Genomic DNA, 17,413 nt, shown 5'->3' with positions numbered 1-17,413 from the left:
GAGAGCCTTTATCGTAACTTAAACAATACACTATATTGCAAAGATACCCATTCTAAGATGGCGCTATCAGACACACCAGCCCCGTTCTTCAATCTCTTTGTTGCGTATGAACTAGAATGTAGCTCTCATTTATCCACCTCAGACATGAATTTGATTAGTCGTGTACATTTGTGGTGTCCCAAAGCCCATTCCCATCTGCTGATAATTACTCAAAATAAGACATCGTTAAAAATGTTGTTATGAGAAACAGATTTAAGTCTCAAATAAAAGGGGCAAAGAAACTCTAGCCAGTGTGAGAGGCACTTTATGGTGTGACCCAGGAAGTAAAAAAAATAGGACTTCCGTGGTCGCGGCTGTTACGTTGAGTACAGCATGTTATTTCTGTAGATGAGGCTCTAACAACGAGAGGTGAGGAATCTTTCATTTTAATGCAGCTCCTGTTGCTCTTTGTACCGCTTGTTTCTTTGACTCTTTCTACTTTTTAGTATCTTTCTGCAGTTCAATGTACTGTTAGTGTCACAAAGTACTCATAAACGTATGGAAGGCGAGTACCGCTGTATGCAACGACAGACGCCAACCCATGTTGCTGTTCACATATTTGTAATCAGTTGACACACGCTCCCCTCCCAATTTGTTGTATTTCTTCCTACTTCCCATTGTTTGAGAAATCAAGATGCCACTTTAAAAAATATATATATTTCTGTCTTCTGCCATTCACACATGCCATTTGGGTAAGAATTATTGATGCTTCGATTGCAGTATGAATATATGTGACATTTTAATGTTTGCAGTATGTCTGTGTATCACATTGGCCTTCATCATGTGTGACACAATATCACGAGCTGTTTAATGTAGAACTGCGCACGTCCATCGTTTTGAATTGAGGTATATATAGTTCTGGATTCACAATGATAGCAGCAAAACGAAAAGTTCGTGATCTAGAATGTGAAAGATATGGCCCAATGAACTACCTTTAGTTCAAGGTGACGTCTCAGACTACTTTGAAATCAGACACTCAAAACAAATGAAATTAGGATTTCTAAAGCACAGCTATTCACCCGTAAGGGTCTCAAGGCGCTAAGGTGATTAGTCCTCCAGGTTTTAAGGTCCTTTCTGAATTGGAGTAGTGATGGTGATTGCCGGAGGTGTAGGGGCAGGGTGTTCCAGCACTTTGCTGCGAGGTAGGTGAAGGATCTCCCAACAGCTGAGGGCTTCCGTATGTGGGGTACGGTGGCTAGTACTTGTTGAGCGGCGAGGTCTGGCGGGGTAGTAGAAGGTGATGCAGTGGTTGAGGTAGGTGGGTCCTAGGTCATGGAGGGCCTTGTAGGCGTGGACGAGGCGCTCCAAGTTAATTCTCTTCTCAATAGGTAGCCAGTGGAGTTCTCTTAGGTAATTCGAGATATGTTTGTGGCAGGGAATGTCCAGGATGAGTCTGGCGGAGGCGATGGATGTGCTGTAACTTCTTGAGGTTCTTCTGGGTGGTACTGGTGTAGAGGGAGTTGCCAAGGTCAAGTCTGCTGGTAACCAGGGCATGGATTACGGTTTTGTGGCAGCCCTTTGGTATCCATTTGTAGATCTTCTGGTGCAGTCTGAGTGTGGGAAAGCAGGACGATGCGCCTGAGTTGACTTGGCGGGTCAATGTGAGCAATGAGTTCAGGATGGTGCAGAGGTTGCATGCGTGGTCAATTAGGGTGGGGGGGGTGCAGAGCGTCGATGGGCACCAGGAGTCATCCCAAGCTGATGTGGATGGTCCCAGGATGAGGATCTTGGTCTTGTCAGAGTTGAGCTTGAGGCAGCTGTCCTTTATCCGGGCAGCAACGGCTTCCATCCTGTTGTGGAAACTCTCATAGAAATGGGGCAGTAATTCTTGTGGTCCAGGGGGTCGGCTGTGGGTTTCTTCAAGAGCGGGCGGATCTCGGCTTGCTTCCAGTCCCCTGGGAAGGTGGCTGTCTCTATTGAACAGTTGAGGATGTGTTGGAGTTCGGGTGTGATGGATGTGGTGAGGACAGAGATCCGTAGGGGCTCCGGTGTGGATGCTGCTCATGATGGTGTGGGTCTCGTCTGTGGTGAGGGTGGTCCAGCGGTGCAGGGTCTGTGGTGGTTTGATGGGACGGATCTGGGGGGTTGTTGGAGGGCTCGTAGGGTCTTGGGATCCAAAACTGTTGTATATGTCTTTGATTTTCCAGTGGAAGAAGTTGGCTAGCCTGTCGCAGAAGTTTTGAAATGGAGGGATGCTTACTGTTTCTGATTTGGGGTTGGCAAACTCTCTGAACACGGCGAAGAGCTCTTTGGTGTTGTGAGCGGTTGCGCTGATACGGTCCTTCAAGGTGGCTTTCTTAGTGACTGATGAGGTGGTGGTGGGATTTGGTGGCCGCTTTGAAAGCCTCAAAGTCTTTTGGGGACTTGCTGCTCCTCCATCTTTTCTCTAGCCGTTTTCAGGTGTGCCTGGAGTGCTGGGGAGAACCAGCTGGCCATCTTGAGGTGGTGTTTAAGTAATGCCTTACGGAGAGGTGCTAGGGTGTTGGCGCATTTGGAGATCCATTGGTGGAAGTTTCGTGCTGAGGCGTTAGGGTCTGCGGTGAGGAACGGAAGAGACTTGCTGAGGGTGTGGGAGAGCTGTTCCTCGGTGATCCGGTCCCGTTTTCTGCTTGGGGCTTGGAGTGTGTGGAGGTGGAATGTCAATGAGGTGATAGTGAAATGGATGCAGTGGTGGTCAGTCCAGTGAAGTGTGGAGGTTTTGTCGACTGTGATGTTGTTGCTGGTGCAAAAGATGTCATTGAGCGTGTGTCCTGCAATGTGTATTGGTGAGGTGACCAGTTGCTTAAGTCCTATTGTGGCAAGGTTGTCAATCAGGGAAGAGGTGTTGGTGTCGTCGCTGTTGTCAATATGGTAGTTGAGGTCACCAAGGAGGAAGTAGTTTGAGGAGGCAAGAGTGTGAGGAGAAATGTTGTCAACGATGGAGTCGCTGAAGGCTGGACAGGGGACGGGTGGTCTGTAGATAAGGGTGCCGCTGAAGGTTGACTTGGGTGTGGCATGTATCTGGAAATGGATGTGCTCCTGAGGGGTAGTGTTCTTCTGCATTGGTTGTCAAGCGGAGGAAGGATTTGTGTACGATGGCCAGGCTGCCCCCAGGGTGAGAAGGCCAGTCTTTGCTGAACAGTTTGTAGTCGCTGGGGATGGCAATATCTGGTGCAGATGCTCGGTTTGTCCAAGTTTCGGTGAGAAAGGTGATGTCCCGGCAGGTGGAGTCCAGTAGGTCCCAGAGTTCTCCTGCATGTTTGTGGAGGGAGCAAATGTTGAGGAGGATGCAGCTGAGATGCGTTGGGTTGGTGCTCGATGACTCCGTGGCGGGAGGGTCCGGTGCTTGATGTAGGGCGAGGGTGCGGTGGCTGTGGTGGCAGAACGGTCCATGGGTGTCTCTGGGTGATACGAGATGGCAGGCAGTGGATCATCCTGTGTTGAGCACGTGGAGGGTCTCCGCAGTGTAGCGATGGAAGGTCGGAGGACCAGGGTTGTGGCGCTGGGTACGGTGCAGGCGTGACGGGCGCAGACAGGCTTGCCCTTTCGCACCAGTAGCGCGCCTGCCATTACAGAAAGGGAGGGAGGGTCCGGTGAGGTGGGTGGCCGGGAAAGTGCTTTGCAGGGAGGGAGTGGGGCGGGACGGCAGGGGCAGCAGCAGCATGAGAAAACGCCGGTAGAGTGAAACTAGAGAGAAAGAAAATAAAAAATAAAAATGACTGAAAAATAAGCGGAAGTAAAGAGAGACAGCAAGATACTTACATACAGATGGCCACTAGGAATAAGGTGCAGGCGGGAACCTGTGGCTGGAGGTAGGTCTCAAACTGAGAATCGGGCAGGTGCTCAACAGTTGGTGCTGCACAGAGGAGGTGGAACAGTCGCTGACCAGGAGGTTAGAGGAGTCGCACCCTTTCAGACTGACACAAACAAAATGTTCTAGCAAGGCAATATTTATGCTGTTCCCGACATCCAAAAGCAACTTACTTAACTAATAACTCCATTACATTAAAAATATAATTATGTTTGGTTGCCTCTCTCCACTTTGTCAGCGTACTTCGACCAAGAAAACACCACAAATATTTCCTTTTTTGTTTCTCTTGCAAACTCTTGAGCAATTCCCTTGCTGCAGCAGCTGCTGCATGTCTGATTGTCTGTTAATGCTTTTGTTCTTTCCTTCACGGTAATGTGATGCCATTTCTTTGCTTACCTAGTGGTATATAGGTTATCACCTCTTCCCTATAAATTATTACATATCCCACCAGCATAGATTAAAGGTTCCACGAATAGGGATTCGAGCCACTCATTCACATACACATCTTTGCAGACATTGTACAGTTTATTAAAATAATGAGGTCAAGTGTGGGTATTAGAAACTTATAAACAGGTCCACTGCTACATAGCGTACCCATAAATTCTAAAGTATAGTGTAATATAGAATTAGTGGCAGACCTTTATCAATGTGCGACAGTGATAATCTTTGTCAAGGGTGTGTATGCCATGTCAGTGCTGAGCTGCGGTAGTGCCTGGTAAATCAGTACTACTAGCTGCTCACACTGACTGGTCTTAGATGCCCTATGGATAACTACGTCTGTTCTATTCAAATCTGCTGTTTGGTTAAGGATAAGTCTTGCTGTAGTGCTTTGGATGATCCGGAGTCGGTAGAGGAGATAGTTGGAGATCCCAGCTTAGACCGCGTTGCCATAAAGGAATCTGCTTTTGATGAGGGCTTGCTTGATGGTGCATCTGGTGTTCCGGGGTAGCCTTTTGAAAATCTTGCCGGGGATATGGAAGCAGAAGGAGCTGACTGCGCTGACTTCTGCTGCCATGTTGAGTTTGTCATCCAGAATGATTCCCAGGTTTCAGGTGTGGTTGGTAGATGTGGGTCCGAGCTCTGATGGCCACCAGGTGGAGTCACAGGGAGAATTCTTGTTCCAGATGATCAGCACTTCTATCTTGCCAGAATTGAGTTTCAGGTAGTTGGCTCTCATCCAGTCTGCCTAGTGGATCATGCATTTGGAGAAGTTGGTTCTGGTGGTGATGAACTTGTTGACCAGAGAAAGAATGAGTTGGGTGTCATCGACGTAGGAAAAGACGGAGATGCCATGTGCTCTGATGATGTTAGCAAGCGGTGTCATGTATATGTTGAACAGGGTTGGCTGAGCAATGATACCTGGGGGACTCCACATGTCAGGCTCTTGGTTCTGATGTGTTGGGTGGTAGTCAGACTCGCACAATTCTTCCAGTAGAGAAGGAGCTTATCCAGTTGAGGGCAGGGTCCTTGGATGCCTGTGTTGCACAGTCTTCTGACAAGGGTGTGGTAGGGGGTTGTATTGAAGGCAGCTGAGAGGTCTAGTGGGATAATGGCTGCGGTTTCTCCATGGTCCAGTATTATGTAGATTTTACATACTTGATTTCACTTTTTCGGGTTATGTACATAAATGGACTTTTGCCCAATAGGTGAAAAGTCAGATTAGGAGTTTACAACGCGATCAGCTCTAACATGAGCAAATGTGAGACCCGATGCATTGTAAATGCTTGTTCTTGAGTGCTGTGGTGTCTTCTTTGGTGAGTGTTTTCCATATGGTTAGGTGTTTGTCTTGGTTGGTGATGGTCAGGATGGCTATAAGATCTTTGGGGTCTGATTGTAGGTATTTCTGACGTTGGCCTTGTGGATGTATGTTAATTTTCTTTCCAGCTGCTTGGAGTGGCATTTAGATTCCTGGAGGTTGTTTGTATAGCATCTGGCTTGTTTGGTGGTGGTTCTTTGTCTGTTACCTTTGAGGGGCGTGAGGGAGACTGCCCAGTTCTTGATCCATTCTTTGAAATTGGAGACTTCCTTGTCTAGGGCGTTTGCGGTGTTGAGTTGTTTAGTTTTGAGGGTATTGAGCCAGTCAGCCTCTTACTATTTTCCAGTCCAGACTCTGTAAGTTGGTGCTGGTGGGTGCGTTGACTTGTGGTGTGGTGATTTGTAAGTGTAGGATGGAGTGGTCGGTCCATGTGAGTGGTGAGGCTGAGCTGTACGTGATCCTATGCTGGTGGTGAAGATTGGGTCCAGAGTATGACCTGCGATGTTTGTAAGGCCTGTGATGAGTTGGGTGACTTGCTGAATGCACAGAAAGGGTAGGAATGTTTTTAATAACTTAACATGCTGAAAGCTCCATGGCTTTTGAGAGTCCTGAAACTAACGTATAGAAGGGGCCTTTGATGGATGACTTAATCACACTAGTAGGGGCACTACGAATCGGCTCTACTCTTGTCCGGTTTGGGCAGCACTTCCTCTCACTAGACCGGTGTAACATACTGAGATTCATAGTTACCAGTCACTGGTTGTGGCGTATGCCGTCTGATTTAAACCTATTATAGTGAGGCACCAAGGGTACAGGCCAACCCTGTTCTCTGTTTGTGAACAAAAACTTTGTTAAAAAATAACAGGGGTTCAGTGCAGTGATAATCATGACACCACCTCACCTGTAATGTCGGGAATGGCTCCAGACAGCACACCTGTGTGTCACTGGCTGAGGAAAATATAAACACAGCTCGCACAAGTTGGCTCATGACGTGTGCTTAAATTTACTTGCATGACAACATGGGGTGCTTGCAGTAATGCGCAGAAATGTTCTAAATGCGTTACATTAACCCATGATGTGTGGCACTTGGCAAGGCTGAAGAAAAGGCTAACTTGTATGCCCTAAGAAATTATCTAAAAAAGAATCCGTGTAACGATGATTATAATAATCAATCAACGCTATACCACAGTCCCTACTCGTAATCCTTTCAACCACAAAAGTATGCAGAGAACTTGTTAGGCTGCCATTGTTGAAGGCACAGTCCATTTTCATTTCCTTATGTCAAATGTTTGTTCATTCAGTTATCTTAAATCTTAATGCGTTAACAGACTTCAGTGTAGCGTGTCTTTTGGTTATAAGGTTTTACAACATTAAACTGTATCGCATTACAACTAATACGATAATCAAGAGTAATTTGCTTAATGTACTATGCTGTGTTATATTTACGGTCACTGAAATTTTGCGACATAATGTGCATATTTTGTGATAGTATTACCTCATTATTTTGTCATTTCTACAAACATTAACTCTATGCTAAGCTTTTATCTTATTACTTGTTTGATACCCAAATTCAGCAATAAGCAACAGAAAGGTGACCGATCATCCTTTGCAAAGGTCATAACACTGTGCAACGTGTTGCTGCAATTTAGTAACCTTGCATGCGTTTGAGCTACTGACATTTCTTTAATTATGTAGAGAATGCCACGGCCACAAAATGGCATACTTCCATTTGGCTTGGTTGCATTGTAAAGACTTAAGTAGTTGTTATCTGTCTTCAGAGCCCCCAATAACCTTCACTGCCTCTTGCAATGGAGAAGTGTTCCTTAACTTCCGGACAGTCTGTGCTAGTGGCGAGATGGCACCAGAGCATGCTAAGAGAAGTATGCAGCCACCTGATTATCAGCATGCTATTCCATTCTTTTGTTCCTTGACTGAAAAGTAGAGTTCAGGTGTAAAAAGCTGTAAAAATATTTATTGGACAGTAGGCATTAGAAAAACTGAGACACTAGCAACAGTGTCCCGCAGAGCAGGGCACAGTTGTAAAGTACATATTTACAACACTCATGAACCCTACCCTGATTTCAAATTATGCCTCTCCTATTACCGTTCTCTACCAAGTGCATTTCAGCTATCCTGCTTTGAAAAGATAACAGATCTTGGAAAAAGAGAACAGGCGTTCTGTGAAACAAATGTGACATGCAGCCTACAGGGTGACAGTGAAGCGATCTAATGACAGGCTTAAGGGGTGATCTCTTTCTATCTGATTGATTGCTACCTAATTCCACATAAAAATAAATCCAATCCCAGAGGTGTGGAATAAAATAAAATATCTGCTTGTCCATGGGACAGGTTACTTCTTAAATTTACTTGTCCGGTAAAAAAATCTACTTGTCTCTTTGGTGCCACGTAGTGCAGCAACAAATTATGGCAGCAATCTCATTATGTAAGAGCTTTGATAATAGCCTCTCTGATTAGGTCAGGGCAACTAACATAGTAAGGCTTTTGAATACTTACAATTTCAATCCCTACTATAGCAATGTACCTATTTTGCCACCTTTCCCCTGATCTACATACTGGGCTGGAGGAAGCAGTAAGCAGAAGTTCCAGGGCTGGAATGCATTATACTAACTTGTATGTTTTAAGGATTTTCACCAACTCTTCTCTAATCTTTCCCCCTAATGAGAAAAGGTTGGAAATTTTCTCCTAACAAGGGCAGAAGTAGATGTTCTTCCAGGGCTGGGAAAAAGGAGGTTGAAGGGAAAGTGAACTTGTAAACACTCAATAGATTTTCACATGAGCAAATCTATACATGCATATTTGCTCGTGCTAAAATGCAGTTCACAAATATTTTCTAGGAGTACGATTTCCTGGTCTACTTCTGTAAGTTTTTGTGAATTAATGAAAGCCTCTAATTTAAAGACATATACCATGGGTGCACTTTAGCGACTTTCTTTAAGAAATGGGTCTCTAATTAGGTCTGGCGTCAACAAAGACATTTTGGCCCAGAATCAAGAAAAGTGGTTCTTCACATTGTGAAGCGCCACTTTTCTTGCACCCCCTGATGCCACCATGTGTGCCCCGTATTTAAGGTACGGCGAACCATGGCGGTATTAGGTACAATAGCATCAACATTTATTACTCTATTGTGGCACTTTGCAAAGTGCAAGGAGGCCCTTGATTCCAATGGGTGCGTCCTTCTAACGGCTACTTTCAGAAATCACATTGTGCCTTTTTTATGGGCCTCCTTGTGCCGGAATGCCCCTTTGCATACATTATGCATGGCGCATGCATAATGTGCCGCAAAGTGGGGCAATGCATGCATTGCGCCACTTTATAGATATGGTGCAGTGTTTTTGGCAATCTAATGCCACATTAGTGTCAGAAAAATTACGCTAATGTGGCATTAGATGGCGCAAGGCCATTCGTAAATTTGGGCCTTTGTTTTTATTAAACTTCTATTTCTCTGTCTATTGGCTGCTTTACTGCGAGTGATTGCATTCTGCTGTTCCACAAGGAGCATATTGGCACAAAAAGTAGTTTTGTTCAGTGCCAGGAACCACTGTGGCAATCAGTGTCGTAATGAAACTGGAGGGAGCACCCTGCAAAGAACATGGTGGACCCCTCCCTCCAGAATCACTCAGGGCAGGTGCTGTGCTGATGGGGGCCCTTGTAGGGTGGCTGGGGGGTCTTTGTTACACCACTGGTGGCAATGTGTGCTTTTTGAAACCAAAAACTTTTTTTTTTTTTTCTTTTTGACAGTGTTTGTTACAAGTTTAAGGGCCTGGCACCTTCCACAACAATAAAGTGTTACAAAAGCCATGTCAAAACAAGACAGGCATTGACAAACCCAAAAGGCACACAAAAAACGTTGTATCGGTTGGCTTTTCCAGTGGTTGTTTATTTTTATGCTTCTTAAAATCTTGTTGAAAATGGTTACACAGATTTTTCATTAGGAATACTTTTGGAAATACTAGCATGCATCAACACATTTTACTGAATGACTCTTCAAAGAAATAGCACCTAAAATTTCATAGTAGCAAAACGTTTTTTTTCCTACTTCCATGTTTTTTTTTTTTAACATTGAATTTTGAAAGCAAAGAATCCGTCACTCTTGCTTACAAGCTGCTGAAAACATTTGCATTTAATCAGAGAGCATTCTGGGGGCATTAAACTTAGCCTCATATTGTTAAACTTTTCAAACAAGTGTGAACAATTTTTTTGTTTTTTTTGTTTTGTTACTGGAACCACTGTCAATAGTGCAGTCTGACCTTAAAACGTGTATTTACAGCGCTCCCCCTAATAATGAAGGATTTTAATTAAGAAACCTTAAATACAAATTCGAGCAGCATTAACTTTTGGACACACATATTACCTCAGCTGCAGACACTTCTCTTCTGTGTAAAACAGCAGCCAAAGGGTTTCTGCTGGTGGGGGTTGGGCCTACTTGTCCGAAGGACAAAATAAACATGAAAACTTGTTGCCCTTGACCCCAAACAATTCGCCCTGGGTGACGAGCAACAATGAGGAATTCTTTGTTCCCTCAAAATCTTTGCATTAGATTCCAAATAATTGTGGAATTATTTAATTACATAAATGGTTCCAGCCTCATAATCACCGGTGACATGGGTAAAATCAATACAACAGCAGTCAATGTGTGTTTTGTGACACTGTCACTTCTTCAGGGTTAGCTCTATGAGCAAGTCGTACACAGTGTATACAAACTGCAATCAACATTGGTTATGCTCCACCTAAAAAAATCTCCATTTCTTAGTTAACTTAGAAGCTCGCTGAGTAGGATACCAGTGATCTGAGAGTAGAGCTCTGGGCTATTATCCCTTTACTCAGTTTGTATATTTCTAAGTCCAGGTAAGCCTTTAGGATCTCTCCAGTAGGAAGTGTCGCGTAGAAGAACAGCACACTTTAACATTATGTCAGTGGTGTAGCCATTTAGAGAAATTCTAAATGTATGTAAACATAGATGCCATGACAATGGTTTTGAAAAGAGTGAGAAAACCAAATAACTGATATTTTATAGTATACAAATTGCTTTACCATGGCCGTGTAACCGCCGAGATTTGGGGCCAGGCAGGGGAAGTTATAAAAGATTTATTTTGTGTAAACGATAGTACTTAAGAAGAAAATATGCATTGTCCTAGAGTCAGTGCGATAGAATTGTATTCCCACAGCATTTGTGGTTTGTCGTGCAAATTAAGGCACTAAATAATGGTAGCAATATTGGTCTTTGAAGTAGGGAACTAGATCAACTCCCTCGCTCCTCATGGAAACTCTGTGTTTGTCAGGTGCTCCCTACGAAGGCTGCTTTCGTTCTCCTTGTGGTGAACCTTGTACTTATTGCAGTGGAGTTGGAGTTACAAATCACTTTGGTGTCGATAATGGTGTGTGCATGGGAGGGTCGGACTAGTATCCAAAATCCACTCTGGTAAAAAAATGTTCACGCCAGCCCCACACTGCAGGAGGCCATGCCTAGAATCGGGCAGTGAGGGCATGATAGCATTGCAGCAGATTCTATGTCAGGACCGGAGGCTCAGATTATGCTTCTCTTTCTATGCGTTATTCCAAAACAGCAGCCAATAGGAAAAGATATTATAGAAACAAAACATATCACAGAATTCAAGGGTAACACGTCACAACCATAGATATTACAGAAAATAAACATCCGAGGCAACAGAACTTCCTCTCTTTGCTGCTTCCGCAGCCAGTTAAGTGCCTCTGCATATGCTGTTACTCATTTCTGATTCTGTGCATATTGATTGTGTAGTACTGTATACTCCCGGGCGCTAGCGTTGCCGCGCTGTGTGATTTCAGTTTGTGGAACGGGAGCTTGATACGAGGCTTCGCCCTTAATGCATTGAGCCCCTCGGGGCTCGGCAGACAGCATTGTAAACACGTACTCGCGCTCACTTGTTTTTTTCTGCCGCCCGTTTTTGAATCCGGGAAGCGCGCCGTCAGCGTCTGTTTGGGGGCCGGAGGAGGCGGAAAGAACACCTGTGGGCAGGAGCCCTTTAAATTACTCTTAGCGCTCCCGCTTTGCGGGAAGCGCGCCGTCAGCGTCTGTTTGGGGGCCGGAGGAGGCGGAAAGAACACCTGTGGGCAGGAGCCCTTTAAATTACTCTTGGGCGAAGCCCAGGCCAAGGGCGGGCCCGTCCTTCGCCCGTCATCGACCGGAAGAGACTGGGCTGGGCCCCCCCCTAAAGTCTACTCCTTGCGCCCGTGGTAACTTCATCTGGGTGCTGTGTCAGGTACTGTGTGAGCCTATTATTAAATATGGGGAAAAGAAAGATTAATGTTCAAAAGGGGGAAGGAGGGCCCAGCTCCCTTCAGTCCTCCATTACTAGTTATTTATCTTCTGTGATGGGGGCCATCGAATCTGAACTTGAACATGTAGAAGAAAGGATTGGGGCTGTCCAAAGTACTGCACAACACCCCCCTTTGGAACCTATCGTCCACATTTCCACCTTTCCAAGAACTGGTCCTTCATCACTGATCTTGCCTCTGAATACCAGACAGTTGGGCGACGATATACTTCCCACTACCGACCGAATCAATTCTTCTCCCCTATTAGTTATTCCTCCTCTTGAAAGCTCTTGTTCTCAGGCCGATTCTCCTCCTCTGAAGAAGAGGAGAGCCGGGAAAAAGCCCAAAAATACAAAAAAGGCCTTGGGCTCCAAAAAAAAACTACTTTCCCTCCTGGCCCAAAGTGACCAACCCCCAATCTCCCTGGTCTCCTCTCCTGAATACCCTCTGAGTAAGGATGTTTCTGAAGATCGTTCTAGTATTATTGACTTGACACTCAAATCCTTTTGCGCAACTATAGAGGCAAAAATTACCACTTTGATCGCTTTGAAGCTTGATTGCTTTTGTAATGACGTGACCAGGTTTTTAATTTAGTTTTTTAAAACCAGGTCCATTAAGTACGGGAATACATCATAGCCCTGAACCAGCCTTCCAATCCACTCCTCCCTCTACTTTGGTACCCCAAGGAGTAAGTAATCCTTCGCTTGATCCACAAGCCGTCTCTGGTCAAGGAACTCTCATTGACAACCCTGCATTAGGGCCGACAAGGGAAGTCTATTCCTCTAGGTTGCAAGATAAAGGTCCAAATAAACTTACTAACCATGCAGACTTTTTACATTTACCACCTGACTGCAATCCGTACGTATTGGTTCTCTCAAACGTTCCTCGTCTGGAGTGCTCCAAACAAGAAGATACTCACTCCCTAATTAGAAAAGCTGGTCACTGGTTGAACTCCAATTTCAAACCTAATTTTTTTTCATAACTATATGATTCTTATGGCCCGAAGAGTGAGGAGGGTAGGATATTCAAAGGAATTGGAGGAGGGAGACTGTTGTTTTAAATTTTGCTAATCCTCGTTCAGTAGACCATTTTTTGACCAATTTGGACCACTGTAATATGTCAATTAACAGGATTCAAATACATCCCCTGTGTCATTTTTACGACCCTGTGCTCCTACCAAATCGCATTGTCATTAATTCAAGTATTCACAGACCAGACCCAGAAAGGTTTCACTTACAGGTTAATGTACCCTCTAGCAATCGGTTCTCGACTCTTAGTCACCTTGACGAAAACGATTGACTGACGGTGATCCACCCCTGTTCTTCTAACATGGAGAGACCGAAGGCTGGGAACGTCCACGTTGAATATACCTGGGACACAGGAAAGCCTGTAATGGATCTGCAAGTTCCTATAAATACCAAAGTTCTAATGTCATGTCCTGTGTCTAGACCATTAACCCTGCTTAGCTGGAACATAGCAGGGCTGCGATCCAAAATTGACAATTCGGACTGGAAGAGCTTTATTTCCTCTTACGATATAATTTGCCTACAGGAGACTTGGTCCAAAGATACGTTCCTTCTGAACGGTTTCACCTCTCTGTGTCAGCCGGCATTGACCTCCCAAATGGGGAGAGCTAGCGGCGGCCTTTTAGTTCTTGTTTCTGTACATCTTCCGCTTTTAAATGTGTCCTTAATCTGGTCTTCCCTTTATTTTATGGTTGTTTTAGTCTCTATTAGTGGTCAAAAGGATATCCTAATTTAAAATTTTTACAATAACATTCCTCGGGGCCTTCTTATGGGTCATTTGGAAGAGGTAACGGACCTCATAGATTCTTCACATGTTTTGCAGAATAGTGATCTAATTATTCTATGGGTGGGCGATTTGAATACTCCTCTGTGTAGCAAAGAACACATGGACTTGTGTGCCTTTCCTGCTGAGGGCAGAGAGTCAGTAATTCATTTTAATCATACTATTGAAGGCGATGCCTTAAACCTCTTTACTTGTAAATTTGATCTGGTTCATGTCACTGAGAAATTGGCCCCCGACGCCTGTAATATACCAACCTTTACAGGGAATTTGAGGGGGAGTATTATCGACTTCATACTTATCGGCTCCTCTGATTTTTACGTAATTCAAGAATTTAAGATTACGCCTCATTGTGCGAGCGATCATAACCCCCTTAGCATTATATTGGACCTAAAAATTATCCAGGCATCCAAGAATAAAAGCTCGAGCGCTGCTACTGTTTATAATCCAAATTGTGGCATACGTTTAAAATGGGACAAAATAGATCCCAAAATTTTTAACCAGGAAATTGTAAGAAGTAGGTCTGACTCGATTCATATGTGTTTGTCCCAGCAGTTAGATCCTGACCGCATAGTGCGTGAATTTGAATCTTTAAGCACTGACATTTCACGCGCCCTGGCGGTGGACAGGCCCGCGAAGGGGCCGGCGGCCCACAGATGGTTCGATCCTGCGTGCTCATCCGCCCATAAAAAACTCAAAGACGCTCTTAAAGCAGTTCCTCTCTCCCGTCAACTAGTTAAATTAGCTAGAGCCGATTATAAGGCTGCCCTTGATAAACGGAAATTAGGTCTAGGGCCTGGGGCGAACTTTTGGCTGCATCTGAGCAGAAGGATACTTTTAAATTCTGGAAAGTGATAAATCACTCTTACTTTTCTGACAACAACTCTTTGGCCAATGACTGTCTTATTGCTGAGGACATCTGGGTAACTCATTTTAGGAAAGTCTTCTGTTCAGGAACTTATGAGAATCCGCATGTAACAGTTAATCCTTCTGCACATTTTATTTTAGACTCTAATACTAAGGCCCCAAACATTATTTTTGATCTCCACGAGGTCAAAAGTGCTATTGACCGATCAAGGCAGGGAAAGGCTCCTGGCCCCGATGGGGTTCCCGCTGATCTTTTTAAATCAGAAATTGATCTTTGGGGTCCGTTAGTTACAAATGTGTTGAATAGTGTGGTAAACAGTAACGTGCCCCTCTCATGGAAATCAGCTATTATTGTCCCCATCTTTAAAAAAGGAAATAGACAAGATCCTTCTTGTTACAGACCAATTTCTCTTATCGATTCGACGGCAAAGATTTTAGGTAGCGTGATCCTGTCCCATTTAGAAGATTGGGTGACCGAGGCCCAGATTTTATCTCCTATTCAATTTGGTTTTAGACCCGGTGTTGGCACAGTTGAGCAAGTCTTAAACTTGCAGCTGATACTCAGTAAATATGTGATAGTCAAAAAAGAGTCTATTCATATGGCTTTCATTGATCTAACCAGTGCCTTTGATATGGTTAATAGGTCAAAGTTATGGCCAATTTTGGAAGTCTTAGGCTCTGATCCAGCTCTATTGGAGCTTATCAAACGCCTACACACAGGCTTAACGATTTCTGTTCAGGCCGGCTCACATGGGCAGAGAACCTCCCCATCCAGTCAACCAGGGGTGTAAGGCAGGGATGTATCTTAGCCCCTTTTCTTTTTCTGATATACATAAATGGGCTCTATGATTCACTGGTAAAACATGCAAAGGACGTACCGAAGATGGGCCAGAGACTACTTCCAGTTTTATTATATGCTGATGATGCAGTTTTAATTGCTCGTACTGCAAATGGATTACAGGGACTACTGGACGCATTTTATAATTTTATGTTGAACCTCGATCTGAAAGTAAATTACCCCAAGACTTTTGTTATGACTTGTGGCCCACGTAACACAAAGTCTAAACAATTTACTATGGGAGGGCATAATCTTAATAAGGTCAAAGAATTTTGTTATCTAGGCATGTACATGAGTTCTTCTTTGTCCTGGAAGACACACATTAATTTTAAGCTCCAACAGTTGATAAGGAATAATGAAGCGATTTTTCGCTTTTCAAATAAACTAGGTCATAGACCCCCTGCACAGATGAAAACTCTTTACAATTCTAAGTGCACTGCATCAGTCCTTTATGGGGCAGGCGTCTGGGGCTATAATAAAATACCGTCTCTCCAGAGTGTTGAAAATAAATTCCCGCAAACATAATCTGCCATGAAGAACTTGGTCAGGGGTTTTTGAGGATAGGGTCTTTATGGCTCCCCTACTGCTCTGGATTAGATGTTGGTCAAACCCTATGGCAAGATTGGTTCAAGACTGTATTTCTGATTGTCTACAATTGGAAAATTCAAATAGGATTCCTTGACTTATGTTTCTGCGAAAATCTTTTGAGAACCTAGGGCTTAGATACATGTTTGATGAACCCCATTTGTTAACTACAAACTCTAGGTCTGTCTTGAAGTCTACTTACTCCGAGCATATATCAGAGCTGAGATTTTATAGTTCCCTGAAATTGAAATCTTTTGATTCCTACTCTCGGATTGTGACTGTTCCATGCCTTGAACCCTATTTGACTTGGTTTTCAAGTTTTAGAATAATTTCTCTTTTAACACTTTTTAGACTTAATCTAATTCATTTTAAGGTAGCTTTCCCCGAACCATGTTTTTGGAAAAAGGACTTACCACTTTGTCCCTGTGACTCCAAATCAACTCAGAGTACCTTGCACTTTTTTCTTTTTTGCCCTTTATATGCTGCTCCTAGAGGGGCTTTTATTTCACCCACTTTACGTCTTCTTAGACCCATTCACTATAAGGAAGCTCTACTAGATCTTCAGAGATTGCCAGATATCCAAATTTGTCACCATGTATTAGACTTTGTTACAGCTTCTTTAAGTATTAGGAAAAGGCCTACTCTTTAAAAAAAAAATTTAAATGTACATATAGTTTATCATTTTAAGCTAAGATTTGTACTTTTCTGATTTTGTGATTTTAATCATGTCTAGTATATTTATTTGTCTATGTCAAGGGGTTTCAGATTGGATGCTCATGCGGTGTTTTTAGTAATGGTTTTTACGTTTTTTATTTTGTTTTATATTATTTATAGATCGGTAAATGTGTTTTGGTTTGCACTTTTATGGCAATTGCCGAATAAAGTTATTTGACTGACTGAATCCGGATTGAAGATCGGAATGGTGCGGTTTGGAGGAGTGAGTCAGCGCGTGTATTGTCCAGCAGTAATCTTTAACGCTCTGCCTCAACTGTGCCATAATTATATAAATATTGCTCCCTCATGCCCTGAGACCTCGTGATTGGCCCAAGGTTGGAAAATTTGCATAGGCTTTGCCTAGAGTGCTGCAGGCTGCTCCCTCCACACTTTATATTCAAATTGCTTAGCCTGCTGGGGTTTTGCACTCCCCCTGACTGTAGTCTTTGGCTTACTCCTACGAGATGGAGGAATATTTTGGGGGTGAATCCCCATCCTTTGAGGAAAACCTGGTTGGTGCCTTGGATAATAGCGTCCAGCTCTCAGTAAACAAGGCGTTAGCAAAGGCTCTTGGCCCTCTCACGCACCACTTTGAGAGCTTTGCGCGCCATAAAGGATGGCTTCCTCCAATTACGCCTTCCGAGGACCCCCAAACGAGCCAACCCTCCTACATCCAAGGGTAAATCAAAGGCCAAAAGATGGG

At 44.0% G+C, this 17,413-nt stretch overlaps 1 protein-coding gene across 1 annotated transcript in view; it reads left to right on the top strand.

Annotated features, from left to right (window-relative positions):
• The first annotated feature begins 174 nt into the window (after nucleotides 1–174).
• The window catches only part of PRPF4 (pre-mRNA splicing tri-snRNP complex factor PRPF4), an 88,386-nt gene continuing 71,147 nt past the window's right edge, over nucleotides 175–17,413 (top strand). Inside the window, exon 1 of the mRNA XM_069241364.1 lies at nucleotides 175–408. The gene's annotated coding sequence lies outside the window, so the exon portion shown is untranslated. The remainder of the gene's footprint in view (nucleotides 409–17,413) is intronic.

This window comes from Pleurodeles waltl, chromosome 6 (genome assembly GCF_031143425.1).
Source record: "Pleurodeles waltl isolate 20211129_DDA chromosome 6, aPleWal1.hap1.20221129, whole genome shotgun sequence".
In the NCBI taxonomy this organism is placed as follows: domain Eukaryota; kingdom Metazoa; phylum Chordata; class Amphibia; order Caudata; family Salamandridae; genus Pleurodeles; species Pleurodeles waltl.
Note: the sequence above shows the minus strand (reverse complement) of the source record. Positions and strands in the feature narration are given on the sequence as shown.